At 55.3% G+C, this 12,227-nt stretch overlaps 1 long non-coding RNA gene across 2 annotated transcripts in view; it reads left to right on the top strand.

The window, feature by feature from the left end:
* Positions 1-3,635: 3,635 nt before the first annotated feature.
* LOC103878794 overlaps positions 3,636-12,227 on the top strand; it is a 54,108-nt gene continuing 45,516 nt past the window's right edge. For both annotated transcript variants that reach the window (XR_004179407.1, XR_004179408.1), the window contains exon 1: positions 3,636-8,757. This is a non-coding gene — a long non-coding RNA (uncharacterized LOC103878794). The remainder of the gene's footprint in view (positions 8,758-12,227) is intronic.

The following is a 12,227-nucleotide window of genomic DNA, read 5'->3' as shown; positions in this document are numbered from 1 at the left end:
CTGACAGGGTCGGGGGACAGAAGGAAGAGCAGGTTTCTCACGGGATGTCAGCCCAGGGCTCCCACATGTGGCCTCCCACCCTCATCTTCACACATTTTCACACCTTCCGGAGTACAGAGTCGAGCGGGGTGCAGATGGTCCTCCCCACATCGGGTGAGACAGAACGGGGGAGGGTATGACAGAGATCCAGCCACAGAGAAGGGCAGAACTAGAAAAGATGGGACTTGAGATGAAACAAAGAGAGAGAGAGAAACCAAGAGAAAGAAACCAGGAAGACAAGCAAAGAGACGGGTAGAAATAGACGGAGAGAATTGCTTCCGCTTCCTCCTGGCAGATTGCATTTGGTGGGCAACCTGACTGTCCCAGGCCACCAGGGAATCCCACATGGCCTGTTGGGTTGGCTTTGCCCTGAATTGCCTGGAAGTTCACCTTCTGTGTAGCCTTAGACCTTGTTGCTATGAAAAAATAATTTGGGGGACAAGGACGTGAGAATCCCCCCAGCCAGGAGTCAGCCTATATCCAGGGGCAGGGGTCTAAACAGAGTCCCCAGAGACAGGGGTGTTGGGAGAAGCCCCGAGAGGCAGCCCCTCTCCCCTCTGAACCCGGGACTCATTAGACAAGCCAGTTTCAGCCACGGTCGGGGGCCCTCGTGTGGCACCCCCACAGAATAGCAGCAGTGATACTGAACCCTGACTGACTGTGGGCTCCACCCAGGCAAGAGCCAATGGAGCTGGAGGTAGCGGGTGCATGGGGAGGAGTGGACATATTCACTTCCCTAAAGCAGTGTGTAGGTCGACACGCACGCCACTGCATGATGTGTTGCTGATGTTTAGGTCAGAGTATATATGCATGCCGTTATGCACATGCATGTGTATAGTATGCATATAGAGAATAGACATATCTCTATTTCTGCATATGTGAAGGGGCCATTGTGTGTATATGTGTGTGCTATTATGTGTCTATGGGTCACATAATAAAACAAGAAAAACACATTGGGTGTATTTGTATGTTTCTGTGTCATTGCATCTATGTCTGCTTGCTACTGTGTCTATGTTATGTGCATGGGAGGCAATCATTGCGTGAGTTTATAAATTGCAACACATCATGATATATATAGATGTGGATGCTACTATATGGCACAATATAGTAATTGATTACACAATATATGATATGCTCATATAGTCACGTAAATATGCATAATGACTTGGTTTGATTTGTGTGTGTGTATATATATATATCACCATGTATCTATTTATGTATTCTGTATTTATCATGGTCTATGAACGTGTCTCTATGTATGTGTATGGAGCCTCTGTGTTTATTATGCGAATGTCACTGTATGTGTGTGCTCTTCTATGTGTAAGACACGTCCTATGTTTCTATCATTGCATGTGTGTACTACTGAATATGTATGTGCCCTGGGTGTGTGTAATCCCTGTGTGTCATACCAGTCATGTCACATGTGTCTGCGTATGTGTTAGTGGCACCCTGCATGAGGCCTCTATGTGTAAATGCATTTGCATCTCAGTGTGTGCTTTGTATATGAGTGTCTGCGCCCTTGTCTAAGATGCTGTGTATGTGCCACAGTCGATTTTGCCCAATTTTTATAGGACTAGGACCCCCTAGACTTTCTTAGATTACAACTGGATGTAGGCAGCTTTCAGTTTGGGCCTGTAGAGAGTGAGTGGGGGGCAGGATAGGGCCAGAGCTAGGGTAGAAGGTGAGAGGATGCCTTACATCCCTGCCCCTTTCTGCAGATAGCCCAGGCCCTTCTCTCCTCCAGCTGTGGCCTGGCCAGGCCCAGAGCCCTCTTCTAATCTCACAGGCAGGGCCAAATCCATATCTCTCAGAGGAGTGACAGAGGTTCTCCCTCTCAGCCCTTCAGTGTGTCCATACTGTCTGTGTGCCTGCCGCCCGCATTCAGCTCCCCACCCCAGCAACAGAGTCTCAGACAAAAGAGAAGCACAGTCCAGTCTTTATTAGCATTGGGTCCCTGGCACCACCACCCATTCCCCTCCATGTACCCTCCCTTCCCACCCCTTCCTCGTCCTTGCGGCTGCGGCTGCATCAGGGTTCCACACGTCCAGCCCTCCCCGCCCTCAAAGACTGCAGGGCAGCAGAGGAGTGGCTGTGGCCTTTCCCCAGCTGTCCGGAACCAGGAAGGGCGGGAGAGCCATGGAGGTATTTCAGGCATCTGGGCAGAGTAGGGAGGGGCTGTGAGGTGCTCACCTGTCACAAGAGGTCCCGGAGCGCCGAGGAAGATGATGGCGGGCAGCGGGCGGCGGCGGTGGCGTGATCTCCGAAGCCCACAGTACACTCATCCATAAAGTAGGAAACACTACACCCTCCAGTGCTGTTAGTAGTGCTTTCTACTTTATGGGTGACTGCACTGTCTGTCTGTCCGTCGGCGTGTACTCTTCAGGCCGCCCGGGCCTCCTCACTTCTGCTCCAAGAGCCCCCCAGCCCTCCTCGTTGCTTCCTAAGATCACCCCAACCCTGCCAGGGCCCCTACTGGGCCTGTGGGCGGTGACTCAGCATGGCGCCAGACTTGCCTCCTCTACCTCCCTCCCCCACTTCCTCTTTGGTTCCCTCTTCCCTTCCCCCTAAAGGCTCCACCCCATCCCCCCAGTTTTAGGGACACTCAGGTAGAGACCAGGGCCTCTGGAGGACTCACCTCCAGTTCTGTGACCCCTTGGCTGGCTGCTCCCAGCCATGCCACCCACCCTCCAGTGTCCAAACGTGGCAGCCACAGCTCCCCCGCCAAGGTCTTGGCCTCCAGCCTACCCCAACCCTGAGGTCCTGACTGCCCAGAGCCTCAGTCCCCACCCTCCGCCCTCCCCTCCAGCCCAAGGTCCTGACCCCCCAGGGCCTAGGTCCCCAGCCTCCCCACCAGCCCAGGGTCCTGACCCCCCAGGGCCTCAGGCCCTGGCCTTCCCACCAGCCCAAGGTCTTGAACACACCAGGGCCTCAATTCCCAGCCTCCCCACCAGTCCAAGGTCCTGACCCCCCCAGGGCCTGAGTCCCGGCCTCCATAGCAGCCCAAGGTCCTGACCCCCCAGGGCCTCAGTCCTCAGCCTCTCCGCCAGCCCCAAAGTCCTGACTCCCCAGGGCCTTGATTCTCAGCTCCCCACCAACCCAAAGTCCTGAACCCCTCACTGCCCTGCTGTTCCCCTGGCAGGAGCCCAAGGCTATCCCAACAAAAATGGTGGCCATGTTGGGCAGAGGAAGAGCTTGGTGCCCCTTGAGACACGGTCTCACTTCTCAGTCTCTGCCCACCCTCTGCCATCCCCACCCTACTCTCCAGCCCTCCTCCTTGGACACCTCTTTCCCCCACTGGGGTCCAGGAGCCATTTTACCTTCCTTCACTAGAGAAGGTTTAAAGGCGCTTTGCCCTGAGCTTCCTGCATGGGGTTCCCACCCAAGCTCCTCGACACCCCCATTGCGCCTCCACCCAGACCAGCAGCCCAAGCCCCTACAGGCCCCGAGCTGAGGAGCTCCAGTTGGGGCAGCAGTGAAGGTCCGGGTCCTTACCTGAGGCTGCAGAGCAGAGGAGGGCTCGCCCTGTGCTCCAGGCTCCGAAGTGGGGTTCCCTTCAGGGAGGGCAGGGCTTATAACCCCGAGGCCACGTGGGCCAGATCTCAGGGCGCCCAACGGTCTCAGAGCCCGCCCCGCCCCCGCCCGCAGGGGATGAGCGCCCTCCCTCCCTCCCTGGGGAGGACAGACTGACAGGAAACAGAGGGTGGGCCCGCGGGAGGGCTGGGGACCCTCTCTCATGCCCTGGGCAGGTGGCTTCCGGCCCCAGCTGCCCTTCCCCCCATGGCACCAGCTCCAAGGGATGGCTCAAGAGCCTGGGACTGACTCAGGGCATTGAGGGTGTCCCCAGAAGAACAGGGCTCCTCGACAGGGCTCTCAGTGAGTGCCCAAAACAGGGAGTCCAGAATTCCAGCACAAGAAAAGGACCTTCTCTCTGAGCCTCACCGCTGCTGACCCCAGCCCAGAAAACTCCCTTCCCTTCCCGACACTCAGGCCAAACCCTGGCTGCTCTGCGTGTGCTCCCATGGGGCCGTGGAGGTGCCGATGCATGAAGGGCACTGGGGCCAGCACACCCTCCATGGAGGCTGTTGTTTTCAGCACCCCGCAAAGGCACCCCTCCTGCAGCCTCAGCCTGCAGGGCACCGTGCGGGGGGCACTCTCAGGCCCAGTGGGCCTGATGACACTAGGCTAGGTGTTCATGCTCTCCTTGGAGCCTGTGAGGACAAGAGAGCAGGGCAGAGCTGGGTGAGGACCAGGTCCTAAGGTGGGGCACAGGTGCTACGGGGACAGAAGGGGGCTTGGAGGACTGGAGGGAAAGAGGCTCGAGGGAAGGTTCTGGCGGCCACCGGATGTGGGCATGGGGCCCACCCACCTGCATGCCACCCCCGATTTCCCCATGGGGAAGGCAGGAAGCTGCCCAGCCCAGGGCCCCTGGCTGGGGGAGGGGAGTAGGGTGTGGGGGTGGGCAGGGGGCAGGGTGGGCTGAGCCCGGCCCACACCATCTTCCCCCAGCATTCTCCAAGCCTCTCGATGAGCTTGGTTCTGGAAGCAAGAGGAATGGGTTTGGGGAGGTAGGAGCAGTAGAGAGAAAACCACCCAGTGACTCCTTCCCAGAAGGCCATGGACCTCTTCTCTGGGTCCTCCATTTAGGCCCACACAGACCTTAGGGAGCTGTCAGATTCAGGGCCTAGAAGAGAATTGGCATGGGGGCAGTGGGGAGGGAGACAGCCCCACATCCTTCCCTTCAGGAAGGGGGTCCTTCAACCTGGAAAGTTGCCCCACTCCCAGGTCCCTAAAATGGGACAGAGAAAGGGGAAACAGGGCCTTTCACCCCCTTGAGTCTAAAGAGAAAGTGGTGAGGAGGGTTGCCTTGTAGGCCCAGCTGGCCAGAAATGAGGCGATACTCCTTTAAGAGACCACCGCTGCCTCCGACCTGGGTGGAGGGGAAGTAGCTGCCCCGGGCGATAAGAGGATAAGAATATCAAAGTTGTGCAGTAACCTGGGTTCCTGGACCCCCATTCTTCAGGGCTCCTCCCCTGAGAGCATCTTACTCCTTCTCCTGCTTCTGATGCCTCCATAGCCCTCACTTCAGAGGCGTCCTATCCCCGCAAAAGAGAGTCACAGAATGGGACCCAGGGCCCCCGGCTTCTGGGCCCAGCTATGCCATAGACTTCTCAGCTTGTGACCTGCGGCAAGTCAGAGCTGAGGTTCCCAGGGACACACATTGCTCCAACAGTCTCCTATCTAGCCCTTCTCCTGTCCTGAGCAGACTGAGGTGTCCCTGATGCCTACTGCCCTGTGACAACAGAGGCTGATTTTCTCTGTACAACCTCAATGCCCAAAGATCACCAATAGTTTTTATTTTTATTTATCTATTTTCTTTTTTTGAGAAGAGAGCTTAGGACCCAGCTTCTCTGTCGATGGCGCTTCTGGGGTCAGGGGGTTTCTGGAGAGTCTGGGCCCTCTGCTGGTTCCCATCCCGAGGCTGGGGCTGAAGAAGGATGGAATGAGGAGAGGTTCAGGGTCCCTGCACCTGGACTTTCCCCAGCCCAGTGATGACTCCCAGCTCTGCTGGGCCTCAAACCAGAAGAAATGGGACAGGGCCAGAGACAAAATCAAGGACAGGGGAAGGGGCAGAATCTAAAATAAGAATACAGAGACAATAAGAAACTTTGTGAGAATGCCTGATACAAGGAATGGGCCATCCACCTGTGAGTGGAAGAAGGCTGCTGGACTGGAAGCCTGATGTGGGCTGCCACCACCCAGATGCGTGGCCTGTGTGACTGACCAGCAGGTGCCTGAGGGAAGAGCAGCCAGTGCCTGCGTGGAAACACGCATGCACACACAGTGGCCCAAAACGTTCAGACACAGACACGCTGTCGTTGACACACGCCGCAGGCCTGCACACACACCTAGAGGAAGGCCTATCCACGCTCCTGGACACACCTGCCTCCTCCCCAAGAGACACAGGGAGGCTCACCTGGGACTCTGGCGCCAGTGCTCGGCAGGGTGACTGGAAGGAGTTGGGGGTGGATTCAGAACATAGGTACCTCTGTGACAGTGGCCTGGCTCCCACTCCTGCCCCCAAAGCCACCTGTTGCCTGAGTTCCCCAGGATGCGAAAAACCAGACCCTTGACGTCTTTGCGCAGGAGAGAGGAATTCAAGTTGATACTTCAGACTCTGCCCACTTGGCGGCCAGTGCAGTTTCAAGTAGGCTGTCACTGGGCAACCTTGGCTCACTTGGACTTGCTGTCAAAAGTCCCCCATGGCACTCTCTGGTTCTGACAGATTCCTGCTCAGAGGAAGTAGGGGTGGGGGCGGCAGGAACAAGGTGGGAACAGCCCTTCACCAGGATAGAGGGATCTGGGCTTGGAATCCTGGAGGGCTCCAGGCTCACGGTCCCTCACTCCCACCCCCACCTTACTGACCTCGGGGACAACCATCTCTGTGTGCCAAGCTGAGGCTGTGGGTAGGCAAAGGTGAGCCAGCAGAGAAAAGGACACAGGACCCGTCCTTGGGCACTCCCAGCCTGACAGGCAGTGTGTAAGAGTGTATGTGTCAGTGCAAGTGAGTGTCTTGTACCCAAAGCAGGGGCAGAGCTTCAGGTCTGATGGGGACACTTGGCTCCTACTTCCAGTGAGCCAATCTGAGGGTAAAGTAGACACACACATCTATATTTAACAGAGTAACAGCAACAGGCACAGGGCCATCCCAGGTGGGGGTTGCCAGGGCCCAGGAGGTTGGGATGTTGGATGCTGCAGTGGCAACCTTAGAGTCACAGGAGTCCCATCAGAGAAGGCTTCCTGGAGAATGTGAGTACAGGTGGAAGAGGGTTTAGAAGGAGAGATTGGGCAAGGAGGAGAAACAGGGAGAAAATGGTCTTTTGAAGGCCTAATGCCTGTAAGGAGAACAGGCCCAGAGGGTGGAAGAAATGACACGAGCTCATTGTCCGCACATGAAGGCAGAAAAGAAAACCAACCCTTCCCCGCCATCTGCATGGGCCTGGGGCCCGCACTCACAGGCAGGCAGGCAAGCAGCCAGTGGGAGATGGCAGCCCAGATAACCTGCCTTGTGAAGAGACAACAAGAGAGAAGCCACAGACTTAACCACTCACAAACAGGAAGTCCAGAAGGCGGAGCAGGCCCGCCCTCCAGTAAGCTACGGTTGGGGACAGGCCTGGCCACAAAGGAGGGAAACTGAGCCCCTAGCATTGCAAAATGGGGCTAGAGCAAATTGGAGTCAATAGTCCCAAATGTCGAGACCCTTCCCCATCTCCCTGGAGGGGCAACCAAGGGAAGCAGGTGCCAAGAGAGGGAAGTGCCTTAAGAACTTAAGACAGCCTATGTCCCCTACAGAGGTCATCTCAGCACCTCAGAAGATCTCTGTCTCATCTCAGAGCCTTGGGAGCACAAGGAGTGCTGAAGGGCCTCCAGGCAAGGAGGGCGGACAAGGTGGCTGGCTCTCAGCTCCTACCAGGTCGGCCCAGACTCCCCTAGGTTTAATTTCACACTCTCCTGCTCTACTCTGTCTGGCAAGGGGCAGCTCCAGTGCACAGTGGCCCACACTAGGAGGTCACTTTGCACTGGGACAGGGTTCTGGCTCAGGTCTCCTGGGATCATAAGATCCAAGGACTTTTAAGCAGCAAGGTTAGGCAGCAACTGGTCCCAAGTCAGGAAACAGAGCTGCAAGCCCAGAGAGAGGCAGAAAGCAGCCTGCGGTCAGAAAACAAGTTAGGGCCAAGTTGGGTTCTTTCCACAACATCTGGGAAAAGGCAGGATGGGCTGGGTGGAAAGGGGGTGTGGGTGTGAGGAAGGCTACCCTGACCATTGCTGTGGGAGTGGCCATGAAACCAGAAGCTTTCTCCTCTGGGATCTCCTAGGGACACAAGTGGAGAAATGAGAGAAAGCTCCCTCTGGACTCTCCACACACAGGTGCTGGCTTTAACTTGCATAGCTGCACCTGCTCCAGTTCCAACTGCTGCAAATAAATTGTGTGTGTGTGGCGGGGGCGGGGAGGGGGTCCAAGAGCTGGTTTTCTGCCTGAAACCCACTACGATCCCTCATCAGCCCAGCTCCCTATCCCAACATCAGGATCACCAAGCAAAGGATAAAACTCAGTGTCAAGAAACTAGGGGTCTAGTCCTCACCCTGTGATTATATGTGGTACAATTCTGGGCCAGTCACTGAATCGACCCCTAAACCCAGCCTGTTTCTTCACCTATAAAAATGGGGAGTTGACCAAAACACCTGTTTGTGCTCTAGGAAGTCCCCAAGAGTATAGGAGGCCAGGGACCTCGCAGGAGGAAGCAGCAGTATCTGTGTTCCAAATCCTGCCCAGCCCCCGGGGCAGCCATGGAATCTTCCCAGCTGGCTTGAGGGCACACCTCCCAAAATGCAGAGAAGGCAGGGTGGCTAGGAAGGGCTCTAGTAGAATTCTCCCCTTATCTTGTCTGGAAACAAGGGGCAAAGGGCTATCTATTTCCTCCTGCCATCCTCCTGCCCCCAACAGGATTCCTCACATCCCAGGCCCAGCTGGAAAAGGCGGTGAGAGTTGGAAAGAGACTGCTCAGTGAGGACTGCCCTGTCAACCTGCTTGGATTCATCCCATCCACCTCCACGTTCTGCACACGGGGCAGGGGGAAGGGAGGCAGCCCAGGCAGCCAGAGAACTTGATGAAACACACTCAATCTGAATCTCACTTGATCGTCATGCTGACCCAGTGAGGTAAGTGATGGTATCCCCATCTCAGAGATGAGGAACCGGAAACTCAGCGAGGTTAAGTTTCACCTTCCTGAAAATCGGGTAGCCCGTTTCTGTTCCCCCAAGGGAGCTCAATTCAAAGTCCCCAAAGGAATAGGTCTTCTGTGAGGACCTGTTCTCCCCTCAAAACCCCATTGGAAAAAGCAGTGGGAGCGACCCAGGGTGGACCCTCTGGCCCAGGCTTGTAGGGGGGGGCGGGGGGGGCGGGCAGAGGGGCCTAAATGGGTGGCCAGGTGGTCTGCAGAGTCTCTCCAGCAGCAGATGGCCTCCCCAGCCCTCTCCTTCAGAGCCTATTAAGCAGTCAGATGGGGGAGGGTTGGCCCCCAAGGCCAGGGACTCAGCAGCAGCAGCAGCTCACAGCACTGGAGCCGTTAAAAAGTGACTCAACCAGAAAGTGCGTTTGAAGTGACGCCCGCCAGGGCCCCAGAGCCCCAGAGCCAAACCTCAAAAAGACGAAGTGAGAGAGACAGGCCTGCGGGGGCTGGGCCGGGGTGGAGACCCAGCCTGGAGCCGGCCTGGCCAAATAAGGGCAAATGCACTAGAGCGGGCCAATGGGGCACCAGCGGCTGGCTGCGTCATGGGGCTGTGGCTCTGGGGAGGGGGAGGTGAGACGCCTGGGCCAAAATGGGGGCGGGCGTCAGGGGGCCCAGTCCCTCTCTAAGGGGTCCCAGGGTGAGTGAATACAGGAGGCATGGAAGCCCTCACCCCCAAAGAGGCTTTGACACTAAGGTCAGTGGACCTGCAACCGCAGAGCCCACCTGCAGGCTGGGTGGGGCTCAAGGGAGAAAAAGGAAAACCTGGAGGACCCCCCATGCCCCTGCCCCAGTTACTGGCCCTGGATCCCCATCTGCCATGCAGAACTGAAGGGAGGCCATAGGGACAGCAGTGTTGTGCAAGGGGGAAAGGCTGAAGCACCAGTGCAGCCTCACCAGGCCACTGACTGTGGGCAAGAGATGTAATGGAAACTCAGTTTTCTCATCTGTGAAAGGGGAATAATATTGCCTCGTGGGATGGCACTGAGGGCCAAAGGCAATAATAGAAGTGGCCCATTTTGAATCTGGAAATTGTCATAGAGATGTAATAGATGATTAGTGTAGAGGCACAAGGCCAAAGGCTGCTTCTTAGATTCTTGTTTCCAGTTGCTATAAAATATCCCTTTGCAAGGACACCATGTGGTTCTCAATTTTGGCCCCTGGTGTCTAGAACAAGGTAGGGGGAGGTGCAGATGCCACAGGGATTCCTGAATCTTAGTCCCTAGGCAAAAGCAGAAGAGACTGATCCCTGCCCGCCTCCAGCTGATTCCCCAGGGACATATCCCCTGCTTCATTTCTCCTGCATCTCCTCACCTTCCATGAATCCAGACCATGCCCCACCCCTCCTCCTGAGACCCCGCCCTCCATCTCCCGGCCTCTCTGGGGTGCAGGGCAGAGGAAGTGAGTCTACTCAGCTGACCAGAGAAAGTGCTGCAGCTGCCTGCACAGGGTGCCCCGGCCGCTGGCTTGTTCAGGGCCTGTGATAACTCCCTTGCCTCAGGCCTCCCCAGCCCCTGCTGGGACCACTGGCCCAGGAGGAAGGCTGGGCTCTGGCTGCCACCTGCTTCCTCTCAGGAGTTCTCCTCCCTCCCAAGCATGGATTTGCATTTCCCCCCTCTGCCTTCTGCTACTCAAGCCCCCAGGGATGAGGTGACAGTTAACCCCCCACTTCCTGCTAGTGGCCCCAGAGCGCTCACTTCCTTCCAGGTATTTTCCGGGATGGGGGAAGGGGTTGAAAGGGTGGAAGGGGTTGAAAGGGGGTGAGGGATCCATTTTGGAGAGAAACTGAGGTCCCCCTACCCTGCTGTCTGAAGTTGCTCCTTCCCTTCCCTCACGCTCACTCTGTAACACAAGAGCTCAGTTTGCAGGAAGAATGCATAGGCCAGGAGCAGCACACAGGAGCTTTTGAAATGGGCTAGGCCAGCTCCCTGACTTCTCAGAGGCCCAGGCCTCTATCCGCCATAGATAGACCCCCAAGGAAAGCTCCTTGGACTTCAAGTTCCCTATCTGGGACAACATAATGTCTGCCCTCTACCCGGAAGGCAGAGGGTTGAGAACGGGGGAGTGCCAAGGCATAGAGGGGAAATGTTTTCCATCCTATTTTTCAGAGGATCTGCCAGCAGCACAAGGCAGAGTGTTCTCTGCACTCAGTTCCCGCTTCCTGGGATCTTATGGCAGAGAAACACAGCATCTTTAGACAAGAGGTACTGAGCTAGGCAGTATAGGACATACAGAGTAGCAGTGACCCGCTCCTGAAGTCAAGCTGACCAGTCTCTGGGGCTCAGTCCTCTCCCCTATAAAGTGAGGGGCTGGCCTAAGTCATGACTCCCCCAGCCCTAATGTTCTGTGGTCTGCCTTCACTCTTCTGTAGACTCAGCATCTCACCTTCCCACTGGCGAAGGCCTTGAAACCCCAAGACTGAGGCAGGCAGCCATGTGCTCTTCTCTCCAGGCTAAACCTTACTGGCACAACCTACAGCAATTTTTACCAAGTGTGGCTGCCTGTTCTAGTTCAGACAAGACTGGAAGGGGGACAGCCACACGTGAGCAACAGAAGTGACAGCTGACAGGTTGCTATGCATCCAAGAGGTAGAAAAAGAGTCCTGGAACCATTTCACCACATGATACAAAAATGGAGGTTTACAACGACTTTGAGCCAAATCAGGTTAAATCACATTCAGAATCTTGTATCCAAATAGCGAGGAAGTATTATAACACATTTTTTAAAATTTAAGCTAGGTGTTAGTGGCACATGCATGTAGTCCCAGCTACTTGTGAGGCTGAGGCAGGAGAATCTCTTCAGCCCAGGAATTCAAGGCCAGTCTGGGCAACACAGTGAGTCCCTGTCTAAAAAAAAAAGAACCACAGAAAAACAAACAAAACAACAACAACAAAAACCCAAACCAAAACTTTATCTTATAAAAAACGAGACCATAAAGATTAAAATGGAAAAAAAAACCTTGGCCAGGCACAGTGGCTCACTCATATAATCCTAGCCTTTTAGGAGGCTGAGGCCAAAAGAACACTTGAGGCCAGGAATTTGAAACCCTGTCTCTACAAAAAAATACCAAAAAAAAAAAAAAAACAAAAACCCCAAAATTAGCTGTGTGGAGTGGTGTGCACCTGTATTGTTAGATACTCTGGGGGCTGAAGTGAGAGGACTGACTGAGCCCAGGAGTTGGAGGCTTCGGAGAGCTACGATCGTGCCACTGCACTCCTGCCTGGGAAACAGAACAAGAGAACAAGACCCTGTCTTTGGGAGGCAGGGGGAAAAGCCCTAGTGCTTGAAGGAAAATGTTTCTGTTTTGATTCAATTTTGATGTATTTATGTATGATATATGTAGTGGAACACCTATTACCCAACAATGCTGGAAGGATGAAATTCTTGTCACACCTATCTAGA

This window comes from Papio anubis, chromosome 17 (genome assembly GCF_008728515.1).
Source record: "Papio anubis isolate 15944 chromosome 17, Panubis1.0, whole genome shotgun sequence".
Taxonomy (NCBI): domain Eukaryota; kingdom Metazoa; phylum Chordata; class Mammalia; order Primates; family Cercopithecidae; genus Papio; species Papio anubis.
This window is presented reverse-complemented; position numbering and strand designations above follow the sequence as displayed.